This window comes from Salvelinus sp. IW2-2015, linkage group LG31 (genome assembly GCF_002910315.2).
Source record: "Salvelinus sp. IW2-2015 linkage group LG31, ASM291031v2, whole genome shotgun sequence".
Classification (NCBI taxonomy): domain Eukaryota; kingdom Metazoa; phylum Chordata; class Actinopteri; order Salmoniformes; family Salmonidae; genus Salvelinus; species Salvelinus sp. IW2-2015.
Window position 1 is genome coordinate 7,834,554 of NC_036870.1, and position 8,982 is coordinate 7,843,535.

The window sequence follows — 8,982 nt, forward strand, 5'->3', positions numbered from 1 at the left end:
CTGGGACTCTATGTATAACCCGTTCTAGCCCATCCTTCTCCCTCTCTGTCTTCTCTTTTATGCCCTTAGTTTCCACCTTTCTTTGATTTTTTTCCTGGTCTTTTTGCAAGTCATCCATCACCTGATTTTTCTCTTCTTTCTTCTCCATAGTCGATTTTCTTACATCTGTCATTGTTGTCTCAGGCTTACTTTGCTCTGGCTCATCCGTTTCCCTCTGGGCCAAACTCCTCAAGCCTACGGTTTGTAACCTCTTTTGTCAACGGTTTCCTATTTTCAAGAGTAGCCATGTCCGCCTTTGCTACCTTTGTTACCAACGTAATTTGTTTGTGTGTATCTGGTTGTTCTTGTAGATTAAAAGCAGCACTCTGACTGTTATTTCGTTCTTCTGCTTTTGTATTTCAGAATGCATGTACTCTAGTTCTTTGTATTTCAGATTGCATGTACTCTAGTTCTTTGTATTTCAGATTGCATGTACTCTAGTTCTTTGTATTTCAGATTGCATGTACTCTAGTTCTTTCCCTCTGACATTTTGTTCTTTCATTTGACTTTCAATTTCTCCCTTCTGTCTCATGAGGTCTGCACTGACCTGCTCCATGCTCTGCCTCCTCCTCTCTATCTCTGCCATCATGATCTTAAAAGGGTATTGTTACTCCATTTCCACCATTGGGATTTCTTTTAGGAGTCCTTCTTCCATTTCTTGTGATATTTCCATCTCCACTAGAGAGTCTGTGTTGAAGCATTAGTCAGGTGTTTTATTTTGGTTTCAGCTTCTTCCCTCTCACTCTTGTCAGCAGATTTGACTACCTCATCATCTTCTCTCAGTGTATCTATGTCTGCCATACTTACTTATTTCTTCATTTTGCTGTTGGGCATCCATTTCCTCTACATCCACCTTATTCCATTTTGTCTTCTCCATCATTCTGTCTAGATGTTCTGACCTCCTCTGTAAATCAGTCTTGATCTGGCCAATTTCTTCCATCTCTCTTTCAGTCTCAATCTTCATTTGTTCCAGATCATCTTTCTCCTTCTATATTATGTCCTTAAAATTTTGAATTACTTTTTTTCTCATCAATAACACGTTCAAATCCTGCCCCTTCTTTCTTCCTTCCATGATCTTTTTTTCTCTTTGTATCCTCCACAAGGTTTTCGAGATTCTCAGATCGTGTCTGTAAATCAGCCTTGATCTCTTCCAGCTCATTCTTTTCATCTTGATTTGTTTGTTTGTCTTGTTCGATTTCCTCTCTTTGTGTTTGCATTTCAGACACCAGTAATTTAAACTCATCTTTGCCTTTTATTGCCAACTCTCTTGTTCTCTCAAGCTCCTCTTTCTCATTCTGTATCTCATGTTTCAGACGTTCAAGTTCTTCTCTGTCCTTTTCAGATGTTGTATTGTCCCCCATCTATTTCAGCCTTTGTCCTTATCATATCATCATTCTKCCTCTTTGTCATTTTAATGTCTTCCAATTCCTCCTTTTGTATCTCTTCCAGTTCATTATTTTCCATGATTATAGCATTTTGTGTTTTGTCTCTTTTTGTCTGTCGATGTCRGTTTGAAAGTTTTCCAACTCTTCCTTTTTTACATTTAACTCTTCCATTTGGGTTGCAATTTCATCTCTCTGTAGTTGTATTTCAGCATGAATCTGCTCCAGAMGTTCTTTAATCTTCCCAATATTCTCTTTCATATTCTGCTCTTCCTCTTTCAGTGCAGCATCCGATTTTTCACTCCATCTTCTTCTCCTTCTAACTCAAGCTGTCRTTGTTCCAGCTTACCAATATCAATTTCTATCATTCCCTTGGTGTTACCCGGATTGGAACAGGGGAACCCAAGAGCAGACTCAGATGAGGAGACTGGAGTGCAGGTCAGGGGAAGCTCGTGCGGGTTGCTGGAAACCAGGTGCGGAGGCTGAGGCTGGAGCGAGAGGGGTTGAGACAGGGTAAGCAGGTACGGAGGGGAATCCAAGGGAGTAGTAGAGTGGGGAATCCAGGACAGAGTAGGAGGATGACAAGACGTGGGACTGGAGAKACGACCATAGTCAGAGCGAGCAGAAAAGTAGCGGAGAGGAAAACAGCATCAGGCAAGGAAAACAGGCACAACAGGTTAGCAGTATCTGAATAGTAACAAACGGCTAGAAACGTAGACTGACTGAGCAGAGATTACGATCTGGCAGCGTGGAAGTGGCAGGGCTGAGTATTTGTAGACGTCTTGATTATGGAACAGATTGCAGCTGGTGGGGATCTGCTCTGACTGTATTTGTAGACGTTTTGATTATGGAACAGATTGCAGCTGGTGGGGATCTGCTCTGACTCCAGCACACCTGTCTCCGCCCACACAATCACACACACACACASASASAGAGAGAMGAAGAGGGAGAGAGTACTGGGGGAGTGGCTGCAGGTCAAGGAGACACAGGATGAGCAGTAGAGGGCGTTGCAGATGTGACACTTGGTGTTATCCAGTTCTTCATTTGTTGCAYGTCATTTCTCTCATTTGATATCATGTCCTTCAGGTTTTCTGTTTCTTGTTTCTCTGTCTTTATCTCAGCTTTCATAATTTCCAGTTCAGCCTTCTTTGTCTTGGTATCCTCAGTAACATGTTCAATTTCCACATTTTTAATTTGCATTTGGAAAGCCCTGTCCTTAACATTTTCCCTTTCCCACTTTGTCTCTTCCATGAGGTTGTCTAGATTCTCTGACTGTTTCTGTAAATAATTTTCGATCTATCAAAACTCATTCTTCTCATCTTGTATCTTTAGTTTATTCTCCTCTTTTTCCTTTCTTTGCTTTTCTATTTCAGACTTCATGGATTCCAGCTCATCCTTCTCTATCATTGCCAGCTTGTTGGTGTGTTCCAGGTCKTCATTCTCTCTATGTATGTCATGACCTTCAACTTCTTCCAGGTCCTTTTTYAGCTTATCCTCCAAGATGTTTTCCATGGYCTCTGTCTGTGTTTGTACTTCAGCATTTATCACATCTTCATTATTAAACTCACCTTCTGCACCTGCTTCCTGATTCCCAGCGTTTTACGTTACAGAATACAACCTCYCAATATGGAAGCAGCTGAGGATAAAACCATCTTCCAGATGGTCAAGGAACAGGGCTACTCCACCAACACCACGATCAGCTGGCGCAACTGGGTATGGCCATGGAGGAGGTACTCCACGTCCTCCACCGCCTCGACACCACCAGCGAGGCTCTCCATACCTCTATCAGAAGGCCTCCTACCACAGGTCGTCACAGTGAGCCAGTCCCCCAGCCTACCCAGCTGTCTGCCCAGGTCAGCGATGCCCGACTGTCCTTCCGGAGAAGTATGACGGTACTCCATCGAAATGCTGTGGCTTTCTACTCCAGTGCTACCTCCATACCCCTATCAGACGGGAGCCCCCACCATTGAGAGGTAGAAGGTTGCCACGGTTATTTCCCTGCTGACCGGACGGGCGTTGGAGTGGGCTACGGCCGTCATGGAGAGAGGAGAGGAGGAGCTGGGTACCTATAAGAAGTTCATGGCTCTGTTCAGGGCAGTCTTCGACTATCCTCCAGAGGTCAGACAGGGAGGTGAGCAACTTCTCCAACTCCAGCAGGGTGCCCAGACCGCTGCGGAGTACGCCCTCACCTTTCAGACTGTGGCATCCTCCAGCGGATGGAATGAGCCGGCGCTCCGCACTCTATTCCGGAGAGGACTGCGCAAAGAGGTCCAAACGGWGTTGGCATGTTGGGATGACATCCCATCCTTGGACGCACTCAACGCGATGGCCATCCGCCTCGCCACTCACCTCCCTCCTTTGGCTGTCCTGAGGCAGAGTCTGAACCCATGGGACCCATGCACCAGGAAAGCCTTCCCTTCCTCATCATCACCGCACCCGTACACAAAATCCTCCTCGGTCTCCAGTGGCTCCAACTTCACAACCCCACCATCTCCTGGTTGAGGATGAGAATCACCGCCTGGAGACCAGGGTGCCGGAGGACCTGCTTTCCCYTACTCTGTGGTTCCACGTCGATGGAGGGTCCTGTGAGTGCCCTCCAGCCCATCAATCTGTCCCCCGTATRGTTAGCCCCGTGTTTTGGGATGTAGGTGTGGWCATCCGCCAGGCTCTAGAGAGGAAACCCGTTCCTGCTACCTGCCCTCCAGAACSRATCTACGTCCCCACAGGGGTAAGAGATTGGCTGTTTACCTGGGTAGACATTCRTCGCCACTGGACACCCAGGTATCACCCGCACCATCCAATCCCTCTCCGATAAGCACTGGTGGCCCATCTTGGCGRAGGACGTCGCCACTATGTCAACTCTTGCTCTGTATGTGCCCAAACCYAATCTCCCGGCATGGTCCAGCACTAAAACTACTGATGGTTTTACSACTGTTATGGTTGTCGTTGACAGATTTTCTAAATCCTGACATTCTATCCCTCTCTCTGGTTTACCTACCACTCTCCAGGTCGCTGAGGCACTATTCCAGCAGGTCTTCTGGCACTAGGGCCAGCCTCACATCCGGGTACCGGCCTCAGTCCAACGGGCAGGTGGAGAGGACCAACCAGGAGCTGGGGAGGTACCTAAGGAGTCACTGCCAGGACCGGCAGGGGGAGTGGGACGAGTTCCTGCGGAATACACCCAGAACTCACTTCGTCACTCCTCCAACCGGCTGACTCCCTTCCAATGCGTCCTTGGATATCAGCCGGCCCTGGTTCTGTGGACCCCGAGCCAGACCGAGGCCCCTGCAGTGGACTAGTGGRTCCGGCGCAGAGGAGGTTTGGAACGCCGCCCACGTGYGGCTCCAGTGCACCGTCAGAAGGATCAGGCGGACCGCCAACGCAATGAGGCTCCTGTGTGCCATCCTGGTGATCGCGTCTGGCTCTCCACCAGGAACCTCCCACTCCGCCTGCCCTGACGGAAGCTGAGTCCCCAGTTTGTGGGGCCCTTCAAGGTCCTCCGGAGGAACAATGAAGTAACCTATCGTCTAAAACTCCCCACCAACTACCGGACCTCACCCTCCTTTCATGTTTCCCTCCTCAGGCCGGTGGTTCCTGGTTCCCTGGCTGATGCCGTCCCAGCGATACCTRTCCGCCTCCCCTGGATATCGATGYGACCGGTGGTTAGGTCCATCCTGYACTCCCGACGTCATGGGGGTCGGCTCCAGTACCTGGTGGACTGGGAGGGAAACGGTCCTGAGGAGCGCTCTTTGGTCCCAGTGGTGGACATCCTGGACCCCAACATCAACCGGGATATCCATCTCCGCRGTATGGACCGGCCTGCTCCTCACCCTCGGGCCATCCTCCTGGCCAGCGGGGTACTGTCACGCCTACTCCTGCTCCCTCCCTCCGGTGCTCGACGTCACCGGTCTACTAACCACTGGCCCTGGCAACTATCATTACGTACATCTGCTCRCCATCATTACGCACACCTGGTCATKATTTTCTCCTTGATTACTCCACCTTTATTTAGCCCTCAGTAGACAGCAGCCACTAGGTAGTATTGTTTTCTCTCAGATACTGTATACTTCTCATGCTTTTGTTAATCTGCATCGATTCATTATTAAACTCATCTTCTGTACCTGCTTCCTGAATTCCAGCGTATTCGTTGACCTATTCCTCTGTGCTGGCACAGATCTACTACTCACAGGGATCCTCTCAGCATCCCTCACCCTTAACCCACCCTCCTCTACTTTCTTCACTGCCTCAGCATATGACACCTTCTGTACTACTCTGATCCTGGCCACCTCAACCTGCCTCTCTCACACCGAACACTTCCGATCCCCAGCAACATGGGCACCCCTACAGTTGACACACAACTTATTACACCTAAACTACACATTCCTCTGTCCCATGCCCTCCTGCACACTTCCCACATCTTGGAATCTCCCTCCTACACACTGCTGCAACATGACCATACACYTGACACCTGAAAGACCGRAGTGGGTTCTGCACAAAGCTCTAACAGGATAACTGATATATCCTAACATGGCTTTGTCGGGTAAAGACAATGATTCAAAATTCAAAATGACAGATAGTGATTCCTCTACTTCCCCATGCTCACCACCAGGTCTYTGACGCACCAAACGACAGGCGTCACAAACACTGGGAATCTTGACCTTCAATTGCTCCACCTTCGCACTTAATGCTACCCCAGAAATCACTCCTTCAATGGCACCGTATTCCTCAGAGCAAAGCAAGAAACCGATCTTGCCCCGAGTTGCATGACACSGAGCGCCCGCTCCTGCTGGGCAAAATAAACACACACAAATATCACAAGTCCACTACGGGTTACCTTCACTGACTCAACTGTCCACAACTCCTTTCCCACCCACACTGAAACCACAAATGGATCCGCCAAAAGCCAAGGATCCACWTTCTCCAAAAATGTCTTRATCATATCCATTGATGCAAGGTTCGGGCTCCGAGCTCTTCACCACACCTTCCACTTCGCTTAACTKCCACTCATTCACTTCCATTTCACCTCCAGAATTTGACCTGCTGTACTGCTCACTCTGTTTGTACTTGCCACCAGTCTTCTTCGCCCCTGATCTCGCTTTCTATCGCCATCTTCATATACAGTGCATTCGGAAAGTATTCAGACCCCTTTACTTTTTCCACATTTTGTTACGTTACAGACTTATTCTAAAATTGAGTAAATAGTTTCCCACCCTCATCAATCTACACAAAGTACCCCATAATGACAAAGCAAAAACAGGTTTTTATAAATGTTTGCAAATGTATAAAAAATAATGAAACTCAAATATCACATTTACATAAGTATTCAGACCCTTTACTCAGTACTTTGTTGAAGCACCTTTGGCAGCGATTACAGCCTTGAGTCTTCTTGGGTATGACGCTACACGCTTGTCACACCTGTATTTGGGGAGTTTCTCCTATTCTTCTCTGCAGATCCTCTCAAGCTCTGTCAGGTTGGATGGGAAGCATTGCTGCACAGCTCTTTTCAGGTCTCTCCAGAGATGTTTGATCGGGTTCAAGTCCGGGCTCTGGCTGGGCCACTCAAGGACATTCAGAGACTTGTCCCGAAGCCACTCGTTGTCCTGTTGGAAGGTGAACCTTCGCCCCCAGGCTGAGGCCTTGAGCGCTCTGGAGCAGGTTTTCATCAAAGATCTCTCTGTACTTRGCTCCGTTCATCTTTCCCCCGATCCTGAGTAGTCTCCCAGTCCTTMCCGCTGAAAAACATCCCCATAGCATGATGCTGCCACCACCATGCTTCATCGTAGGGATGGTGCCAGGTTTCCTCCAGACATGACGCTTGGCATTCAGGCCAAATAGTTGTTTCTCATGGTCTGAGAGTCCTTTAAGTGCCTTTTGGCAAACTCCAAGCGGGCTGTCATGTGCCTTTTACTGAGGAGTAGCTTCCGTCTGGCCACTCTACTATAAAAGCCTGATTGGTGGGGTGCTGCAGAGATGGTTTTTCTTTTGGAAGGTTCTCCCATCTCCACAGAGGAACTCTGGAGCTCTGTCAGAGTGACCATRGGGTTCTTGGTCACCTCCCTGACCAAGGCTTTTCTCTCCCAATTGCTCAGATTGACCGAGCGGRCAGCTCTAGGAAGAGTCTTGGTGGTTCCAAACTTCTTCCATTTAAGAKTGATGGATGCCACTGTATTCTTGGGGACCCTCAATGCTGCASAAATGTTTTGGCTTGGTTTTTGCTCTAACATGCACTGTCAACTCTGGAACTTTATAGAGACAGGTGTCTGCCTTTCCAAATCATGTTCAATCAATTGAATTTACCACAGGTGGACACCAATCAAGTTGTAGAAACATCTCAAGGATGATCAATGGAAACAGGATGCACCTGAGCTCAAATTCGAGTCTCATAGCACTGGGTCTGAATACTTATGCAAATAATGTATTTCTGTTTTTTATTTTTAATACATTTGCTAAAATTTCAAAACTTGTTTTCGCTTTGTCATTATGGGGTATTGTGTGTAGATTGATGAGGATATAAAAAATGGAATCCATTTTAGAATAAGGCTGTAAAGTAACAAATTGTAGAAAAAAGGAAGGGGTCTGAATGCARTGTATATACAAGGAGTACCAGTACTGTGTCAATGTGCAGGGGTACGAGGTAATTGAGGTAATTCAGCATGTACATGTGGCAGTGGCAGCTGGTGGGATAAACTGTAGGAGGATGGGCTCATTGTAATGTCTGGAATTTAATAAATGGAACGGTATCAAACACATCAAACATATGGAAACCACATGTTTGACTCCATTCCATCAATTCCATTCCAGCATTACAATGAGCCCATCCAATTATAGCTCCCACCACCAGCCTCCACTGACATGTGGGTAGGGGTAAAGGTGACCAGGCAATCAGGATATATAATAAAAAGTGTAGCAGCAGCATATGTAACGTGTGTCTGTGTGTGTGGCATCAATATTCATGTTTGTGTGTGTTTTGTGTGTGCGTATATAGTGTGTGTGTGTGTGTTGTCAATGTAGTATATGTGAGTCACAGGAGGCTGCTGAGGGGAGGACAGCTCATAATAATGGCTGGAATGGAGTAAATGGAATGGTATCACATGTGTTTGATACCATTCCATTAATTCTGTTCCAACAATTACTATGAGCACATCCTCCCCAATTAAGATGCCACCAGCCACCTGTGATGTGAGTGTGTGGGTAGAGTCCAGTGTGATGCCAGTYCAAAAACAATTAAGATAATTAAATAAATAATAAAGTGGGTAAGCAGTCTCATGGCTTGGGGGTAGAAGCTGTTCAGGTGTCTTTTGGTSATGGACACATTTTTTAAACCTTAATTTAACTAGGCAATGACGGCCTCCCTGACGCTGTCCGGCACCGAGATGCAGTGCCTTAGACTGCTGCGCTACTCGGGAGCCCAATATTCAATTTGAATGAGTGTATGAGATTATTAGACTGATAAGGGTTACACGGACCGTTAATGTGAAATGACTAATACTTATATCAAAAAATAGTTTAAAAAAAACACAAAGAAATGCTTGTTTACAAAAAATTCACATCCGGAGATTCC